The sequence below is a fragment of the Lineus longissimus genome, chromosome 15 (genome assembly GCF_910592395.1).
Source record: "Lineus longissimus chromosome 15, tnLinLong1.2, whole genome shotgun sequence".
Lineage (NCBI taxonomy): Eukaryota > Metazoa > Nemertea > Pilidiophora > Heteronemertea > Lineidae > Lineus > Lineus longissimus.
The window spans coordinates 8,451,516-8,470,846 of record NC_088322.1 but is presented as its reverse complement, the minus strand read 5'-3'; the positions used below and the strand labels follow the sequence as shown (position 1 = coordinate 8,470,846).

General features: G+C 40.4%; 1 long non-coding RNA gene across 2 annotated transcripts; it reads right to left on the bottom strand.

Annotated features, from left to right (window-relative positions):
• Positions 1-681: 681 nt before the first annotated feature.
• On the bottom strand, positions 682-19,262 carry LOC135499613 (uncharacterized). 2 transcript variants are annotated; one of them, XR_010449311.1, is made up of 8 exons: positions 19,190-19,262; positions 11,191-11,262; positions 10,498-10,566; positions 8,909-9,594; positions 8,052-8,212; positions 6,886-7,010; positions 5,625-5,996; positions 682-2,537 (listed from the first exon to the last, which is right to left on the bottom strand). It is a non-coding gene; the product is annotated as an uncharacterized LOC135499613 (long non-coding RNA). The 2 variants fall into 2 exon arrangements; XR_010449312.1 differs by lacking the exon at positions 19,190-19,262 and adding an exon at positions 13,377-13,462.
• Between the last annotated feature and the right edge of the window lie 69 nt (positions 19,263-19,331).

Here is a 19,331-nt window from a genome sequence, read left to right as displayed (position 1 = left end):
TTTATTGTGCTCATTCCAGAGACCCAGTTTCCGGCCGGCCAGAGTCCCATCACTTGGTTGCGTACTTTGCTAGCCCTTGCCCTGCAGAGGCAAGACACCAGGAAGGCCTACAAGGGATCACAGTTTTACGTTTCGTTTCAAAGAGATAGAACTAGGCAGTTTTGGGTCGAGTGTCTTGCTCAATAACATGAAACGCAACAGAATCACATTCATGACTATCTGATTATGAGGCTAGCACTTAAAACCACTGTGCCACTAGTATCCTGCATGATTGGTTGTTGATTCAGCTTATTCAGCTTTCAGGTTCCGAATCACAGTCATCACTGTGGCCAATCGATTAACCGTACTCGAGCTGGGAGTAGATTTATGGTAACAATTTACCTAACTGATCTTCCGTGGCTGGTGAAATTGAGGGTTGTAATAAGGAGTGCATTTCACCACCTTTTAAATTATTTTGGTTTGAGAAATGATCAGACGGGGACCTGTTGTTACTGGACATCTATTCCCACTTTGGCACGGTCATGGATTGAGCACCTTGATCAGAGAGCAGAGTACCACAGACTAGACTCTTACAGCAGCCTGATTTTGTCATCCTGTTTATCTTCCTGTCTGGGTAAGCTTGATGGCTCTGGTGAAAAGTTTTGATTAGAGTCGAGTCAATAAGAAAAACTGTTTCTCTTTCAAAAAAACCTTTATTGTTTTACATTCTAAGGAAGACACATGACGAATTAGAATGTTGTGTAGGAGGAAACCGCATACCGGGAGAAAACCTACGCAATCGGAGGGAGTCGCCATCTCCATCACACAGGTGACAGGTGCTTATGATTGAAATGACTTAATACATTGTACATTATAGTTTACACAATGATCGTAATACATTATTTTTTGCTGCACCACTCCGAAAGCCCCATACAAGAAGAGGACCAGGAGATAGGACAGTAGCACTATCCCTTTAACACATGGTCAACTTCTTAACCAGATGTCACAAAGAAACACTGATAAGTGTCCTTGCAACACAATGCTAAATTGAGATCAAACACAATAGACTCAACTACTCCACACAATGGTTTGAGTTTCATTCATTCATAATGTTTATAATACATGAATAGCTATTGTATTAAAATCTATTGTTCATGCCTTCAGGTGAGCCATGTGAGCTTACAATAGGTTTGGTCACTGCTGTTGATTTGCAGGACCCAATTTGAATAACAAAGGAACCATATTTGTCATGGCCACTGGACAGAGCTGGCTGCCACTTAGCATGACAAAAGGAGCAGTTCTGACATGTCATTTGCATGACAAAAGAGGTGACCCTGACAGGGCAAAGATTAAAATTTGGCTTTGCCATACTTTTTTGCAAAGTCATGGAGTCTAGATCTCATTTAGACATTTAATCAAATATCAAATATTTACAAACAGGATTTACAAATACATTCATACAGGACAAACATTTTAAAACGTCTGAAAGTTGACGTTTTTAAATTACACTTTTCTCAATCAATTCAGTACCAAGTCCAAAATTATCCAAGGAGATGTACTCATGGAGAACATCATCATCAAAAATTTAGGGTCCCCGGTAGCCGTAACAAAACATGCATGCATGCCACCATTGTCGAATGACACGCTTTGACAACGGCTCACTGTGTGACCACTAGGGAAGGACCAGTCTTTAAATTTCAATAAAACAGTGAGAGTTTATCAAACTGTTTTAGTTCAATTGGAAAGATGTTTTGGTATTTCAAGAGGGAGGTAATTCAAATTCAACTTATCACTGTTGGTCTGTTGTCTCGAGCATGAAGGTACATGTACTGAGCAACTGATCCAGCCAGTGTGAGGTAAGGTCCAGGGCATCGGAGCCCAGGCCATGTCAGTTAATTCTGTGGTACTGATGAGATTGAGAAACAGAATGAAAGGCCTACGGTTCCATCAGACACATGTGTTCTTGTTTCGTGGGGTCAGCGATACAAAAACACATGGACCCCATGTCTAAAGTGATGGATATACCAGTAATTAAATATCTGATGAATTCGGTGATTTTTAAGCAGAATAATAACTTTTGCCTGAAAAGAATTTCAGGGTCCTCATATGCCCAAGGCTGCTGTTGATTCCTCTCGTAGCCACAAACAACCCATCCCTCCCCAAATTGTTGTTTCTTCTTATCTTAAGCACAAAATTAAGCTTGAAAATTATTTTGTTTGGGTTCTGTCGTGCCTTATCATTGGCTACCTTGTTAGCCAGAAACAACCCAACCCCCCATAATTTCATTCCTTCTTTGAAAAGTGTGAGATTTTGAACCAAACATGGATTAAAATAATCTATGCTTGTCATAAGCAAGGCAAATATTTGCCTTTTCACCATCAGAAAAATTTGAATTTTTATTAAATCACCTTTCAATCAGATATTTTGATAAAATGATAAAGCCTACGGTGACAAAATACAATCTAACCGTCGTACTGTTACTTGACGGCGATGGGAGCATGGTTGGGATGTGCTGGATCAGCAACATCCTTCTCCCTTCTGTGGGATGGCTCATCATGCTGAAAAGAAAATTAAATCTAATTAAATCAAATTAAATATCGAATAATGTGCTTTTAAATGCTTTTGAAATGCTTCCATATTTTGCACCAACCCAAGCAGTTTGGTTTGTGTCACCAAAACCTCTGTGGTGAAAACGAGGCTCTATACATTATCCATTATGAAAATGAAGTATTCTCACTCAGGTGTTTTAGAATAGTCAATCGATACCGACGTTGCACCAAACCAAGCGGCCGGCCTACCCATAACCGCTGAACTCAAAACAAGGCCTTGTTGGCACATGGTGCATTTACACTATAAAGTGCGGTTCATTCTTAATCCAGGTGTTTTGGAATACTAGTTACAACGCGATTTCCATCAGAATTGCACAGATGATAGTTTAAGGATACTTTATATTTAGTGCAAAAAAAGGTGTCGCCATAATACTGCTTATATTAAAATGTAGTAAAACAACACTTTTTTACATCTATCTGTACTGGGAACTGAATGCATTATACCTATCATTCATGCAAGATTTAAAATTTTTAAAGGTTCCACTTCACTCCAAAAAAGTATAATGCCCTAACTCCATGTGACCATGAAATTCATCAAGATTGTATGATAGAATTTTGTTAGTCAAGAAAAGTTCAACTGCATGGAGTTTGATTGATGGTCATTTGAATAAACCACATGTCACTATTCTGAATGAAGTCTTGCAACCAGTTAAGAAAAATTTCTTGCGAAAATGTAATGGAACCATTTCAGGGAACTTGACCGAGGTCAAAGAGGTCCCATCGAGATTGCAAGGACTGACGATGGGCAAAGGGGTACTCCTCAACAGAATTACATTCTATGATTTTGGCCTACCCCGTATTGATATTTGGTTGGTGCACGAGCACATGTAGAATGGTCTTCAATTCACGATCTATAATCTAGTGAGTAGCACTATCAACTGGTGTTGAATTGGGCAGACAATAGGAGTTGAAAATGTCCCCCTCGAAAAAGCATCCAGCCCCTTTGTTTTTGGACTGATTATGGTGTGTGGTTTTAAAAAGACCCTGACCGTCACTACCTGAGGCCCCACTACCGAGACTTCAGCTGTTGTTTATCAGCAGCAGTTGATATTCATGCTCATTACAAATAAGTGCCCAGGCAGTTTTCCCAAGAGAGGGAATCAAAAGGCAGCCGCCAGGTAGGCGTGCCTATTTTAAGAAAATGTGGAAGATAGGACACCATGAAGGATTCCGGTGTAGCAGGAACATCTGTCCCAGGAGCAAATTATTCTATCACGTGCATTTTAATCTAGAGAGTTTAATAGCAAACGTCGTTGGTCTCAATCATGTCAATAGGACTATACCTTAATTCATTACCATGTAGGACATTTTTCCATATGGACATTTAAAAATGACAATCAGTTGTACCTTGCCTTTATACCAATGCCACTTGCATGCCAGACTGAAGCAGTGGAAGCCATTGAGCGATGCATAGTTGAAGTTAGAGCATGGTATATTGAAAATGAACTCATGATCAATGACACTAAAACTGCGTTTGCCATCTTTGGCACACGGCAGCAGCTTGCAAAGGTGAGCACTGCATCAGTAGAGGTTGGAGGGACAGATATCCAACCAGTCCAATTTTGCCGCAATCTCGTTGCATGGTTTGATTGCAACATGTCCGTGGAGACACACGTAAACAAAGTATGTGCCAAGGCCTACTATGGTCTCTATCGGATATGACAAATCCTAACCTTTCTATCGGAAAAATCCACCAAGACCTTGGTACAGGCTTTTACCATCGCCCACCTTGACTATTGTACTGCTCTCCTAAATGGTATCCCCACCAAGTTTTTTAACCAAATCCAACAGGTTTTCAACTCTGCCACAAGAGTCGTGTGTTTGGTGGGAAAGTTTGACCATATTTCCCCTGTGCTGGTTCACCTGCACTGGCTACCAGTCAAGCTCAGGATCCAGTACAAGATTCTGCCCTTGGTGTTCAAGTGCTTGACTGGGGAGGCTCCAGGATATCTCAGATCCATGATTCAGTTAAGAAGGATCGATCGCCAAAGCCTTAGATCAGGATCTGCGATGTTCCTTGGTTCAAGTGCCAGACTCTTGGTGGTCGTTCCTTTGAAGTAGCTGCTCCAAAACGTTGGAACCAGCTGCCGCAAAAGCTCCGTAACATTGATTCCCTCCAGACTTTCAAGTCCCTCCTAAAGGCCCACCTTTTGCAGTTGCCTTTGGGGGAAAAAGTGCTCCAGAATACCCACTTGCTGGGTAATTGGGGCGCCCTACAAATGCTAACATTGATTGATTGATTGATAAAAATGCTACAGCGGCTTAGGCTTCCGCATTATTCTAGTTTTGTTGATCTAAGACCAGTGCTGAATAATCAGAATCTTTATGCACATGGTTGTTCGACACCATGATACATGTTCAACTTGGATAATAAATGATTTGCTAAACTGAGTTGGCCATTGGCCATTACGTCACTTTTCCAGCTTGGCCTTCGTTGTGATTTAGTAATAATATATCGACCAAATCTTCAAATCGAGACTCTCTGCCTGTTTGTTATACAAAAACTGAAGTTGGAGATCACGTCTCCTTATTGCTGTCCCGCTGCCACAATGGCGTTCTTATGAGAAGAGGCGGACCTCAGTACTACATAATGGGCGATGTGCTGAGAGAGATGTTAAATGTACTGTGAACACAATGAGGCTGTTCCTTTGCCCTCCCAGTCCCACTTGTGTAGAATCTAGAAAGTACGACAGTTTTCATGTTTTCAAAGCATTTTTCCTTGTAAAAACCATATTTCTGAATGATGCAATCCTACGGAAGAGCAAGATTACATGTGTGGAATGTGTAACAGATAAGATTACGAACATTCCTTATTGTCTAGTTCTTTTTAGAACATTTTATTGTTTTACTAATTAAGATTGGTCCAAACTATCATCACCCTGAGTTTGATGAAAATCGCACTGTAATTGGTGTTGCAAAAACAACGTTGGAAAATTGTTCCTCAACAGAGAGCTAATATGATCTCTAAATCAGGCCAATGGCTATAATACCTAATCAAGGACATTAGAAAAACTGAAATTGATTTGTTTATATTACCGTGTGATGGCATCCTTCCGAAGGTATGAGATAGGCTGTCCTCGTGGTGGCTGCAGGATATCATGTCCGGGCTCTATGTCCGTAGCTTTCCCTAAGTCCAGAGAGTCCCTTTGGAGTAAGATTGTCATTAGAGTCTATTAGAAGATTGTCATTTTAGTCTATTAGAATGACGGACATTTAAGTATCCAATCCATCCACACAGCAAACACGTTCCCTTCCTGATCTTAGCGAAAGTTCTCCTTGAATTGGTCTGTCAAGGCATCGTTTGCTGAACTGTGGTTCGTCACTCCTGCACATGGATATTCCTCAGCGCAACCATTCGATCCAATAAATCCACTCGACTCTCAGTCGTCTGCCCGTATCTGTGAGCGACTGGAAAACAAAAAATAAGGTTACTCCATTGTTCTACCATAATTAATGCATGTGCCATTAAGGCCTTTCATTCAGTTTCATCAAATTCACCAAAGTAGTTTATGATAGAATAACAACCCTTAAATCCTACACCGTTCGTTAAAAACGAGAAGTTTGTAATTGAATTTGAAATGTCCAATTGCACAAATATGTACTAAATATAGATTTCAGCACTGGCACTGCCGTTGTTTTGAAATACAAATACCAGAAGCACCCAGTTTCAGCATAATCGTATGCATAATAACTTTACTGTCCTACAGCATTGTGGAAACTGGAATTCTATTTTCCTGGGCCACCAGTAATTATGAACAGCGTACCCCTCAAGTTAAAGCCCTCACTCAGAATGACTAATTCTATTCTTAGAAAATCAGCAGTTTCAGAGGGAGATAAAGGACTGTAGAATTTGAGAAGTTTGGTCAAAAGGGCGGTATGGTTAAGGAACTTTTTCCAAGTTATTTTTTGGATTTGGGAATTGATACCGAACTGGAGGTTGAAGGTTGTCTCGCCAAACTGCGAGGGTGGAGCTAAAATGTAGACTAAAATTAAGTTCGTTGTGATATATCGAGTTAATGTATCAAGGGTAAACTGTATTTCGAACGATTTTAAAGGCGTTCTACTTACTCTTTAAGAAACGTGTTCTTGTCTTAATTTTCTAAAAGCCTTAATACCGACGACTACGACGCTATACTACTTGACACTTGATTTGCAATTCAATTCCAAACTGAAGTTGCTTGTGCAGTTTTCAAGAAAAAATTCACCATTTTGCGACCAAACTTTAATCCGGTAATGAAACGAACTCGGCCCATGGCGTGTTCACCCATATACTGTCTTGTCATCTGTTCATATTTACCATATATGCGTTGGATTCCTTCGTCATCCAAAACCTTTGAGAGTCACATCTACCATAGCACGAATTGCAGATCTTGGTTGAGTGGTTGGGTCTTCTCGACAGCCATCATCTCAATCTGCAGAGGGCTAGATAACAGGAAAAATACATTTAAGGACCTATCTCTAAATGAATAGGTTGAAACCAAAAGATTGTTTTCTTTTCATTTGGGTGAGATGGTAGTCACTTCAAGTGTCAGGTTTCGTTTTCATAAACTTTCTGGCTTCACTCCGTAGCTCACCTTTCAGGGAGCTCATACCATACCGCGGCGTCCGTCGTCGTCATTAACTTTTGACAAAAGAGTGGCACGTTTCTTAACCATTTGACCTAGAAGGTTCATACTTGGTGTGTGGGTACCCCTGGGCAAGTCCTTCCAAAACGCAAATTAGCACAATTTGACAGCTTGTCTGCCACATAGATGGCGCTCTTTGAAAACCTATTTTTGGCTATATCTTATGAATGCTACAAGCTAGAATCATGACATTTTTACTGTGAGTGCATGTCATCCTGATCTGATCCTTGCAGAGGTTCAAAACTAAAAACACACCCTTTTCAAGGTCACAGAGGTCAAATGGTGGTGCATGTACCCCTAGATCAGTTGATCTCAGTTGAAAAAACTTTGTTCGATTCACTGCTTCAGTGCATGCCCTAGTGGTATTATTCCTCAGGCCAAATTGCCTTGGATTTTTATATCCATGCTTCCGTCTAATATTACTAATAACCATACATAAAATGCAACTCATGATTCGTCCAACTAATCAAGATCAGCGAGGTCATGTTGCCCATTTGGCCGTTACTTGAGCACTCTCGGGTTCGGACACATGAAATTTTTTTTTTTCTCTCCTTAAAGGGACTATCTAGGCAGGCAAGATAAAGTTACACGAAGTCGCCAATAGGGGTCTCTCACATCTCATAGTATGTCAAAATGATTCACGCTTGTACGAGGAATATATTTAGTGCTGAATCTGACATGACCCAGGGCCCCTTTACTGTGTATATTAGTCACCTGAAGATGGCCAAATTAGCCCCTCTGCTCCTGCCTATAGTCCCCCTTCAACTGCTGGTTGGACAGTTATGAAGTTTGTTTCATCCAGTAGATATAATATCAATCAGGACTAAGTGATGCTCACCCTGTAGACTGCAACATCGTCTTTTGTATCCCTTGTTATTGTGTCCCTTGTCCTTGTGTCCCTTGTCCTTGTGTCCCTTGTCCTTGTGTCCCTTGTCCTTGTGTCCCTTGTCCTTATGGTCCTTGTCCTTGTGGCCCTTGTACAATGTTGGCTCGGGCTGCCTAAAAAGAATCATATTTTTTGTTGAGGGGTTTATCTAAGTTCTGAGGGCCGAATTTACGAAGGGTGTTTAAGAGTTAGACGCGTGTAAATTCTACATAATCAGTTTCAGGGCCTAATGCGGTTTTCATGAAGAAACCCTGCAAGGCCCTGACTCTGTCTATTCAGACATCAAACGCTGTTTTAAGCTAAACACCCTTTGTAAATTCGGCCCTGAGTGTTTCTACTGCACGCTGCGTTGACACTGAATCCAATTTAAAACTGTTTTCCAGAGAGCACTCTCTGGAATACGAATTGGCTACACTAGTTTCGAAACAGCTGCACCAAACTTGGCCTAATGCGCATGCAATTCGATTTGAAAAGTGCAACTCTTGCCGCATATCGTAGTAACGTGCCTTTCGCAGATGAATGTCCCTGCCCTTTGTTGTAATCAGAAGATATATCAAGACAGGAACAAGCTAGTGTGCATGCCCTCTGCCAATAGTTACTGCGAATTCAATAAAGCACATTCAATTGATAATCTGGAACCGAATTGGTTGAAGTGGTTTAAAAACTGTATGAACAGAAGTGAGTGTGGCACCCCAATACGTATAAAAGTTGAAATTGTATGTCAGATTTATACTTCTTTCGGAGTTATTATAACATCTTTGTAATGTTTCTTTTATTCCAAACATAACTGAGAACTAAGTGATGCTTACCCTGTATGGCTCCAACATTGGCAGCAACATATTCTTCAGGTCCATCCAGTGTCTTCTCGGCTCTCGAGCTGGAGGCCGGCTCTCCTTCTTCATCGCCGTCTTGTCGATTTCAGCGGGTATATATGTTAGCTTTGTGAGGCACAAGGAGGTTGAGAACACTGTTGTTATTCAAAGAACCCAATGTCTTCGTCATTAGTACTAAACTGGTTTAGCACAAGACCCACACGGACACGCCTGACATTTCGTCCGACGAAATTCTGCAGGTTAACAACAGGCCTCTAACCCCAGTCATTCCATCCCCCTCGAGATCAGGTAGGGGATCGCTGGCCAGCTATTGCTTACTATTGTTAACAGTCGTAAGACTTATCCCGCCAACACTCTAAAACAAGGGGACCAATTGAATGACTAGCGACACGCAACCATTAATTGCCCCATCAATCAACCACAATGACTCAAGGGGAACACGTTCCTTGAACCTAAGTCCATGTCATCACCGTCGAAACTTAGATGAGGACCGTGGAACAAAGAGGCAAGCATGCCTGGGACCCAGCCACCGCGCTTTGGACATGAGATGAGATAGACTCAAGTCGCCAGTCACGATAACCAAATACACCAAGCGTATAGCTTGAATCGAACCCAATCTATCATCGTCATTGGTCACCTGGCCTGGCCTGGACAACTGAAAGCTGAATGGGTTAAAATAGATGATAAGCAGGAACCAAAAGAATAACAACTATAATAACTAGATAACTACGATAGCTAGACAACTAAGATAACTACTCTAACAACTATAATAACAACAATAGCTACAAAATTAGCAAGTCAGTGATCAGACACACTTCCAACTCTCACAACCGTCACCATAGTCTCCCCCCCCCCCCCACATGACCTTCCGCACCCTTTTCCTATCCCTTCTCAAACACACAAACACACACACACACATCATATACTGTGGTTACGACTTTTGAAAATCCATTCGCATGAATTGCTGATGGAGGCGTCACTGTCAATCTATATAACATGTTCAAAACTTGGTGTACATTGTGAGCCGTGGCTTTATTTGTGCATTATAAAAAAATATTCTTGCGACAAAAAATGGCAAAATATAGACAAGATAGTTTTGAATCCTTGATCTCTCAGGAAAGTGCACATGAAAGGTCCTTGCATTGCAATTGGGATAAAAGTTGTATGTGATTTGTGATATTTTTTAAATTTCAGTATTAGTTCATATACCTCATAGATAAGGCTTGGTCTATGACAAGTGTTTGCCTTGCTTATTGGTTTGTTATATCTTTCACCAGTCATACTTACAATATTCAACACTCAGTGTGTGGCTTTTATCAGTCTTCACCACGTGATATTGCTTCGAAACCGAAGCACTGAGTGCAGGCAAATCTGCCATTAGCGTTGTCAGTTAATTCTATAGCTTGCTGGCAGATTGCTGTAACTAAGAGTGACAGATTTGGGAACTGACTTTTCACTTGTGGCCTCCAATAGCATTGTTTTACTATTTTATTCTAATAACGGTAAAAAAATTTGACAGTGGCATCTCAATCAACAATTTGGGCAATTTGTTACTTGATGCATACCCTTCATCCGATCATCTTGCGGTTCATCCAAAAATCTTCGGTTGCAATTGCGGACAAGGTTTGTGGCATCTGTAATGATAAATTGGAACAAATTCATAATGCACTATTACAGCAATTCTATTGTTTTTTTGTCATGAAATTACTGCCTAAATATGATGCTGAAATACATCATTTTTAGTCATGAATTACGTTTCCTTCATGGAATTGATGGATTTTATTTCTCTATTTTATACAAAGTTGCCATTCTTACGACTAGTCATAACAAGGATTTATGTAATTTTGGGAATTAGGGAGTTGAGATTGGTGTTGGGAAGGGTTAGGATTTGGGTTAGTGCTAGGAGGAAGGGTTAGGGTCTGGGTTAGGTTTGGGATTAAGACACAAAAGTGAATATGACTGTCGTAAGAATAGCCAGTAGTTTGTATGTAAAATCCAATGAGACCATCAGAACAACAGCTGCGGCCTTGCACTTATGTAAACAATGTGAGCTAGTTCACTTCTCAAAACTCGTGATCAACCCAAAACTAGCAACCAATGAGATGGCATCACCGCTTCAAATATGGCCTCCTGATTTAGTGACCCGATTGTACTATTCAGTTCCTAATGTGCAAAAGCACACAATTCTCTTATCTTTTGTCATTTGACAGTGGCACCTCTAAACCAATCAGAAAGTCAGGATCTAATACTATACCTACATGTAATCCTTCACCTTGCAAACCCTACCAGCGAGAATCTTTCGTTGCAATTGCGGACAAGGTATGCATCATCTGTAATGATAAATTGGCAAAAATGCATAGTTCAAAATTATTTAAGTTGTGAGCATTTTTTCATTTTTAGCAAAGATGACCTGTAGTAGAATAGCTATTAGAGTGGTGTCTGTCCGTTAGTCCCCTGCTCCATCTGTCCTAAGGGGCACAATTTGGGTAAAATTTTGTGTAGTTAATTTATTTTTCATTTCAAGAATTTTTACATACTTCTTGGGTTCCAGGCAGCCATCTTGAAACCAATGGTTGTAGGTATATATAATGGTGATGAAAATTTTATGGTGGGTGTGTCTGATATTAAGGGGTGATCACATTTTTATTATGAACAGGGTTGTTGACTTGACCAACCTTTCAAGGTCACCGGGTTCAAATTTCATTATTTCACCAGCTGGTGGTGTGTTTGGTCGTCTTTCAATTTAAATGGTCTTATTTGGTTTAAAGATGAATCCAAGTGCCCTCTTACGCCAAATTTAAGCAAGATCAAAATTCAAATATGGCCAAATATAATCACTGAAATTTCATATTTTGTATATGTACCGAAGGGTCAGGTTCAATTCCACTTCCAGATACCGACAGCAAATTGATACTGGGCAGTTCATGTTTTGGTGGTATGATGGGCCATAGTGCCATTGTGCCTTTTGGCAGTTTGATGATAGTCGAAGGTCGCTCAGCCCCCAGCAGGCACATCACATGAAAAACTTCTCTTGGCTACATGAGACTTCATCTTATTATACCAGAGTCATGTTTTCACCAACTTTCCAAGGCCACATACAACAGAGGTCAAATAGCATAAACTGACCATTTTAGTTTTCCGGAGCCTCCATAACTATGGCGGCTAGGCATTTCATCTTTGATTTGTATGAAGATGTTGTTTCTTGTTGCAAGTTTGATGACATTCAGCTCCAGCAAGGGGGCACTATACGAAAAACTATTTTCAGCTATGTCAAAGGCATGCTGCCAGCAACATTTGTGAAATCACTAGCATATACCCATGGAGCGGGCAAAGTTGAAATGTAATATACATTAGTTAAATGGGCACGATGATTGAGCTACATTAAATTTCTAACGTTACTGAAGTTTTATTAAAGGTTAAACACGAAATTAACTGCATTTAGGGACTTATTGCTGCTATCTACATGCAACCCCCAATAGATTGATTGGAGTACGCTATTTTGCACAATGCATTGAGACCAGTGACAGCAGGTCCTGTTCCAAATAAGGCCCTCACATATTAGGCATATCACCTACCCACTCCCGTACCCAATGCCACTGTCGGACCAAAGCCAAGCGCATGGAGAGATGCAGAACGCAATTCAAACTGACAACATCAGTCAGTAAAGTGAAATCATGACATCCAGTGATGACGAAAGCAATCTTCCCTAGAATATCTCGTCTGCTACCGATTCCACCGAGATAGCACAAGAGGCCGGGGTAATTTTTTGCTTCGCAGACAATCCAATTGAATGCAAGGGCGGGCAATCACACGCTTCGATTTCGGTCGCGCTTTTCAGTAGATGAAGCAGTTGAATTGGTAGCAGATTTGGATTTGAGTGATTTATATCACAGTAGTGATAAAGAAGACGAGCAGGTTCGTAATGATGGTTCAGACAGTGATTTTGACCCAGGTTGACCGAAGGACAGAAGAAACAACACAGAAAGTTTCAGGAAGAAATCTTTATTATTTCTATTTTTATTAATTCTTTGAAAAACGGTAAAAAGGGGTGTTACCTCAGCAAACCGACGAAAATGGGTTTGTTTGGGCTCGCAGTGACTTCCTTTGTCAGAATTTTGGTGTTTGATAGGGTTCTGGTGTCAGAAGGTAAAATGGTTCTTGGAGGTAGATTCTTTTACTTTAAAGGCCCTTTGCCAGATACGCCGGTGTACACCATCTGGCTCGAGAGGCATTGTATGGCGTCATTGACTGCAAAATCTATTGTAAAGATGGTTTGTTGGTCCGACCCTAGGTAGTAGGTGGTACCGGCGTATCTGGAAAATGGCCTATTGAAAATACAACGGGAAAGTACAAACACAAGTTGCCCTCTTCAAAAATCCATTAGGCCTACAAAAACAAAGCATGCATAACGTCAAGATTCAGTTAGACAGAAGGTGACACCCACCTTGTAGAAGATTTGTGCTAAACACAAGTAATTTTGCTATTTCAGATGTTGAAATAAGTCAAAATTCAAGCAAAACCATGTGCACCTTGCTGCAATAAATGTTCAGCCTGCACTGCACAGTCGAAGCCAAAGCAGGCATTGGAAGGCATAAAATGTGACAGGTAGTGGTTTTATGTAACACACCCACACATTCTTTCAAGGTTGGCACAGTCTTTTGTCACTCCAACAATCAAACAAAGGTGTCAATGGCCAAGGTTAATCCAGTTGGTAATGTGATTGGCCATAAGAATTAAATGAAACGGCCAGGGGCCATTGTGCTCACCGTATACATCTTTTAGTAGGCAGGATCATGCTTAGTTTAGAGGTGAATATGGTGAACACAATCAGGCATGAAGACTTTTTTTAGATGTGTATTGATTTTTAGATGTGTATTGATGTCAAGTAATAAGACAGGGCAGTATATATAAGTTTATGATCCAACCAATAATTGTCTATGACATCAACAAGATCAATATCGTGTGATTGCTAAGAGTCCCTGCAATAAAAAATTCATCGAAAAAAAGTCATTAATAAGCAAGATATTGCACGTCCTACTTTTTCTGTTTTGACCCCCTGGTGGCCAAATCAAGAATCAGATGAGGCCAAAATTCGGTGTCAGAGATTATCTGATGTAGGGGGTTACATGTACCAACTTTCAAGTTCATAGCTTCAGCAGTTAAGAAACGTGCCATAGTTACACTCTAATGGCCAATTTACGCCATTTGACCTCTCTGACCTAGAAAAGGAGGTCAAATCCAAAAATCGTAGGACATGTGGTGTATCCTTGCTAGAAGTCCCTGCCATAAAAATTTTATCGAAAACAATTCACTCAAATAAGCAAGATATTGCACTTCTTCCTTTTTCCATTATGGCCCCCTGGTGGCCGAATAAAGAATCAGATCAGGCCAAAATTCGGCATCAAAGGTTATCTGATGTAGGGGGTTATATGCACCAAGTTTCAAGTTCATAGCTTTACTGGTTAAGAAACGTGCCATAGTTTACACTCCAACGGCCAATTTACGCCATATGACCTCTGTGACCTTGAAAAGTAGGTCAAATTGAAAACCCGTAAGACATGTGATGTATTCTTCCTAAGAGTACCTACCATAAAAATTAGATATCCACTTTTGGCCCCCTGGTGGCAAAGTTGAGAATCAGATCAAACTGAAATTCAGCACCAGAGGCTATGTGATATAGGGGGTTATATGTACCAAGTTTCAAGTTCATAGCTTTAGTGGTTAAGAAACGTGCCATAGTTTACACTCTAACGGCCAATTTACGCCATATGACCTCTGTGAACTTGAAAAGCAGGTCAAATTAAAAACCCGTAAGATAGAAGATGTATATTTGCTATGAGTACCTACAACACCAGTTTCATCGAAAACAAGTCACTAATAAGCGAGATATCACACTTTTTAGATATCGACATTTGGCCCCCTGGTGGCCAAGTTGAGAATCAGATCAGACCGAAATTCAGTGTCAGAGGTCACCTGACCTAGGGGGTGCTGTGTACAAAGTTTTAAGTTCATAGCCCTAGCGGTTAAGAAACGTGCCACTGTTTTTTAAATAGGATACGACGACGGACGACGACGACGGACGACGGACACTGCGGTATTACATAAGACTCCCCTACGGTGAGCCAAAAATCAAGAAAATGTAAGATACAGGTCAGAAAAGACAAAAGGGAAAAGATAAAAAATAATAAAATAAAAAAATATTTTTGGCCGTCCCTGACCGGGGTTTGAACTCACGACCTTTGGATTGCCACAACACGAAAAACACAAAACATGCAATTTCGGCCATATCTGTGTCTGCGTTGTGACCTCTGTGACCTCGACAAGTAGGTCAAATTAAAAACCCATATGATATATGATGTATCCTTGCTATGAGTACCTACCACAAAAGTTTTATCGAAAACAAGTCATCAATAAGCGAGATATCACACTTTTTAGATATCCACATTCGACCCCCTGGTGGCCAAATTGAGAATCAGATCGGACCGATATTCAGCACAAGAGGTTATCTGATATAGGGGGTTATATGTACCAAGTTTCAAGTTCATAGCTGTGGCGGTTGAGAAACGTGCCATAGTTACACTGAAACAGCCAATTTATGCCATTTGACCTCTGCAACCTTGAAAAGTAGGTCAAATTAAAAACCCGTACGATAATGATGTATCCTTGCTATGAGTACCCACCACGAAAGTTTTATTGAAAACAAGTTATTGATAAGCGAATTATCACACTTTTTAGGTATCCACATTCGGCCCCCTGGTGGCCAAGTTGAGAATCAGATCAGACCGAAATTCAGCACCAGAGGTTATCTGGTATAGGGGGTTATATGTACTAAGTTTCAAGTTCATAGCTGTGGAGGTTGAAAAACGTGCCATAGTTACACTGAAACAGCCAATTTACGCCATTTGACCTCTGTGACCTTGAAAAGTAGGTCAAATTAAAAACCCGTATGATATATGATGTATCCTTGCTATGAGTACCTACCACAAAAATTTCATTCCAAACAAGTCATTAATAAGCGAGATATCACACTTTTTAGATATCTACATTCGGCCCCCTGGTGGCCAAATTAAGAATCAGATCGGACCGAAATTTAGTGTCACAGGTCATCTGACCAAGGGAGTCCTGTGTACAAAGTTACAAGTTCATAGGCTTAGCGGTTAAGAAACGTGCCACTGTTTTTGAAACAGGATACGACGACGACGACGGACGACGACAGACGACGACGGACGACGGACACTGCGGTATTGTAAAGACTCCCCTACGGTGAGCCAATAAGTGACTAGGTTGATTTGGGTGGACTGATTCTGAAATAGTATAGGAAGTCAATCAATAGTGTTGCAAGTTATGAATATTTTTTCAGATACATAATTGTTTTTTTTCCTAAAACAGTTTCTTGCAATAAAAACCAAAAGGAAAATAGCCATTCATTCACACTTTTCATGCAGCCAAACTGCTTTTTGAAAGAATTCAGTCAAAAACTAGCAGTACCACTCGATTAACTTACACCCTGTCGAAAGTCATGATGTGGTTGGTTTGATTTGTTTATGTTTTCAACAAGATACAGCTTTTATTCCATTAAAGATTCTTTTGGGGATCAATATCTTGGATTAAAAAATTTCATGAACAATTTAGAATAGCAAATCCAAACAAAAATAGAATACATTTTTTCAGACTTTTCACTGGATTTTCTTGATTGGGGGTAAAGTTATGACTATGAGAAATTTATGAACATTTTGGGGCGGGGGCAATGCAAAATGATAAAATCAATGGTCTCTTAAAAAGGAGAGTTCCCATTGAATGGTTTATCACCAGTATGAATCCATATCTCTCAGATGACCACATTAAACTTGAATTCCCATTGAATTGTTTATCTCCAGTATGACATCAAGGCTCGAAATAAGCGGTTTCGTATCGCAACATGCGACCGAATAATCCGAACTTGCACGTCAAACGCCCGATGTCATAATGAAAACTGCGAAAAGCTGTTGACAATCGCTAGATTTGTGTATGCAAATTTGTTGATGATGGGGACATGCATAATCGGCAAAGTGACTTATGAGAGCACCCAACATACATCATCACTTAGAATTCATTCTATTGGTCCAAATGGGAGGCGGGACACACGTGACCACGTGTGAGAATGTTTATTATTTCCCAAATGATGATTTTCTGTACATTCATGATTTATTTTTCAGGGAAAGGTTTCGGCCTTGGAAATGAGTTGGGGATTTGCCAAGTTGATTGATGTTTTTGAGAAATCGATTAAAATAAAGACAATCATTTTAAGTAAATATTTCTTTATTTCTCTCATTAGCTATAGGAATGTCAGCCCTTCAGCAGCAGCATTTAACATTCGCAAAAAATGGCTACCCAAATTCTCAAATTGCTAATCAAATGAAGCTGCTGAAAAGCAATATTGCTCCAGGTCCAAAAAAAGTTATACTTCAAAAGCCTTGGACATGTATGAATCCTTATCTCTCTCAGATGACCGCACTCACTAGAGTTAGCATTGAATGGTTTATTACCAGTATGAATCCACATCCCTCAGATGACCACATTAACTCAAGTTCCCATTGAATGGTTTATCACCAGTATGATGAATCCACATCCCTCAGATGACCACATTAACTCAAGTTCCCATTGAATGGTTTATCACCAGTATGAATCCACATCCCTCAGATGACCACCACATTAACTCAAGTTCCCATTGAATGGTTTATCACCAGTATGAATCCACATCCCTCAGATGACCACCACATTAACTCATTGAATTGTTTATCACCAGTATGAATCCACATCCCTCAGATGCCCACCACATTAACTCAAGTTCCCATTGAATGGTTTATCACCAGTATGAATCCACATCCCTCAGATGACCGGTGACATACTTGAGTTCCCATTGAATTGTTTATCACCAGTATGAATCCACATCCCTCAGATGACCACCACATTAACTCAAGTTCCCATTGAATTGTTTATCACCAGCATGAATCCACATCCCTCAGATGCCCACCACATTAACTCAAGTTCCCTTTGAATTGTTTATCACCAGTATGAATCCACATCCCTCATATGCCCACCACATTAACTCAAGTTCCCTTTGAATTGTTTATCACCAGTATGAATCCACATCCCTCAGATGCCCACCACATTAACTCAAGTTCCCTTTGAATTGTTTATCACCAGTATGAATCCACATCCCTCAGATGACCACATTAACTCAAGTTCCCATTGAATTGTTTATCACCAGTATGAATCCACATCCCTCAGATGACCACATTAACTCAAGTTCCCATTGAATTGTTTATCACCAGTATGAATCCACATCCCTCAGATGCCCACCACATTAACTCAAGTTCCCATTGAATTGTTTATCACCAGTATGAATCCACATCCCTCAGATGCCCACCACATTAACTCAAGTTCCCATTGAATTGTTTATCACCAGTATGAATCCACATCCCTCAGATGACCGGTGACATACTTGAGTTCCTATTGGATGGTTTATCACCTGTATGAATCCATATCTCTCAGATGACCACATTTATTTACTTGAGTTCACATTGAATGGTTTGAGTATGGCTTCTGGCCAACAGAAGCCCAAGGGCGGCTACTAATACTAGCCACCCCCCCTTCCCCGGCCCCAGGTCCCCCTTCTTGAATGAAAAGTAACAAATCCTGCAGAGGGGGCATCCTTTTTTAAAAATAAATGTAACCTAAAATCCACCTAAGACTCATGCACGAAGGATGCATATGGCGGCAATAATCGTTTGTATCTGGAGAGTGATTGCTGCAGGGGCCCTTCTGATCCGTGCTGGGGACGGACGCGAATTTTTTTTCCCAACTCACATGACATAATCCTAAGATTTGACACACTTAGTGAGCTGCTAGGAATCGAAAATTTCTGCATAATATACACAAATCCTTTTACTATATAGTGCTGTAGAGACCCTACCCCCAGCCCTAAACCGTCCCGGGGGGTGGGGCTGGGGAAAGGAATAGCTGAGAAAGCCAGTATTTCTAAATATAGAAGGTTTAGTTCATATTTCAGCCACTATATGTATAATGTGGCGCTACTAGTAGGGATGACGCTCACCCGAGCCGCAAGTGTATACACTATAACAATACACTGTATGTATTGCGTAGTGTATCGCATGCCAAAGTAAATGAGCCTTGGAGCGTTGAATCGACAAAATAACTTGCCAATGTGCATAAAACTGACGAATAACATTGTTTAATTTGAACATATAAACTTACATAAAGTTGTCTTGAGGAAAATCTTTGATCGATATTCTTGAGTTAAATCGAAAATTTGAGGCATCCATTTTGAATATGACGTCAAACTTTCAGCCAATCAGAGGCGGAATAGAAGTTCAATTGGAAGTTATATTCAATCCGC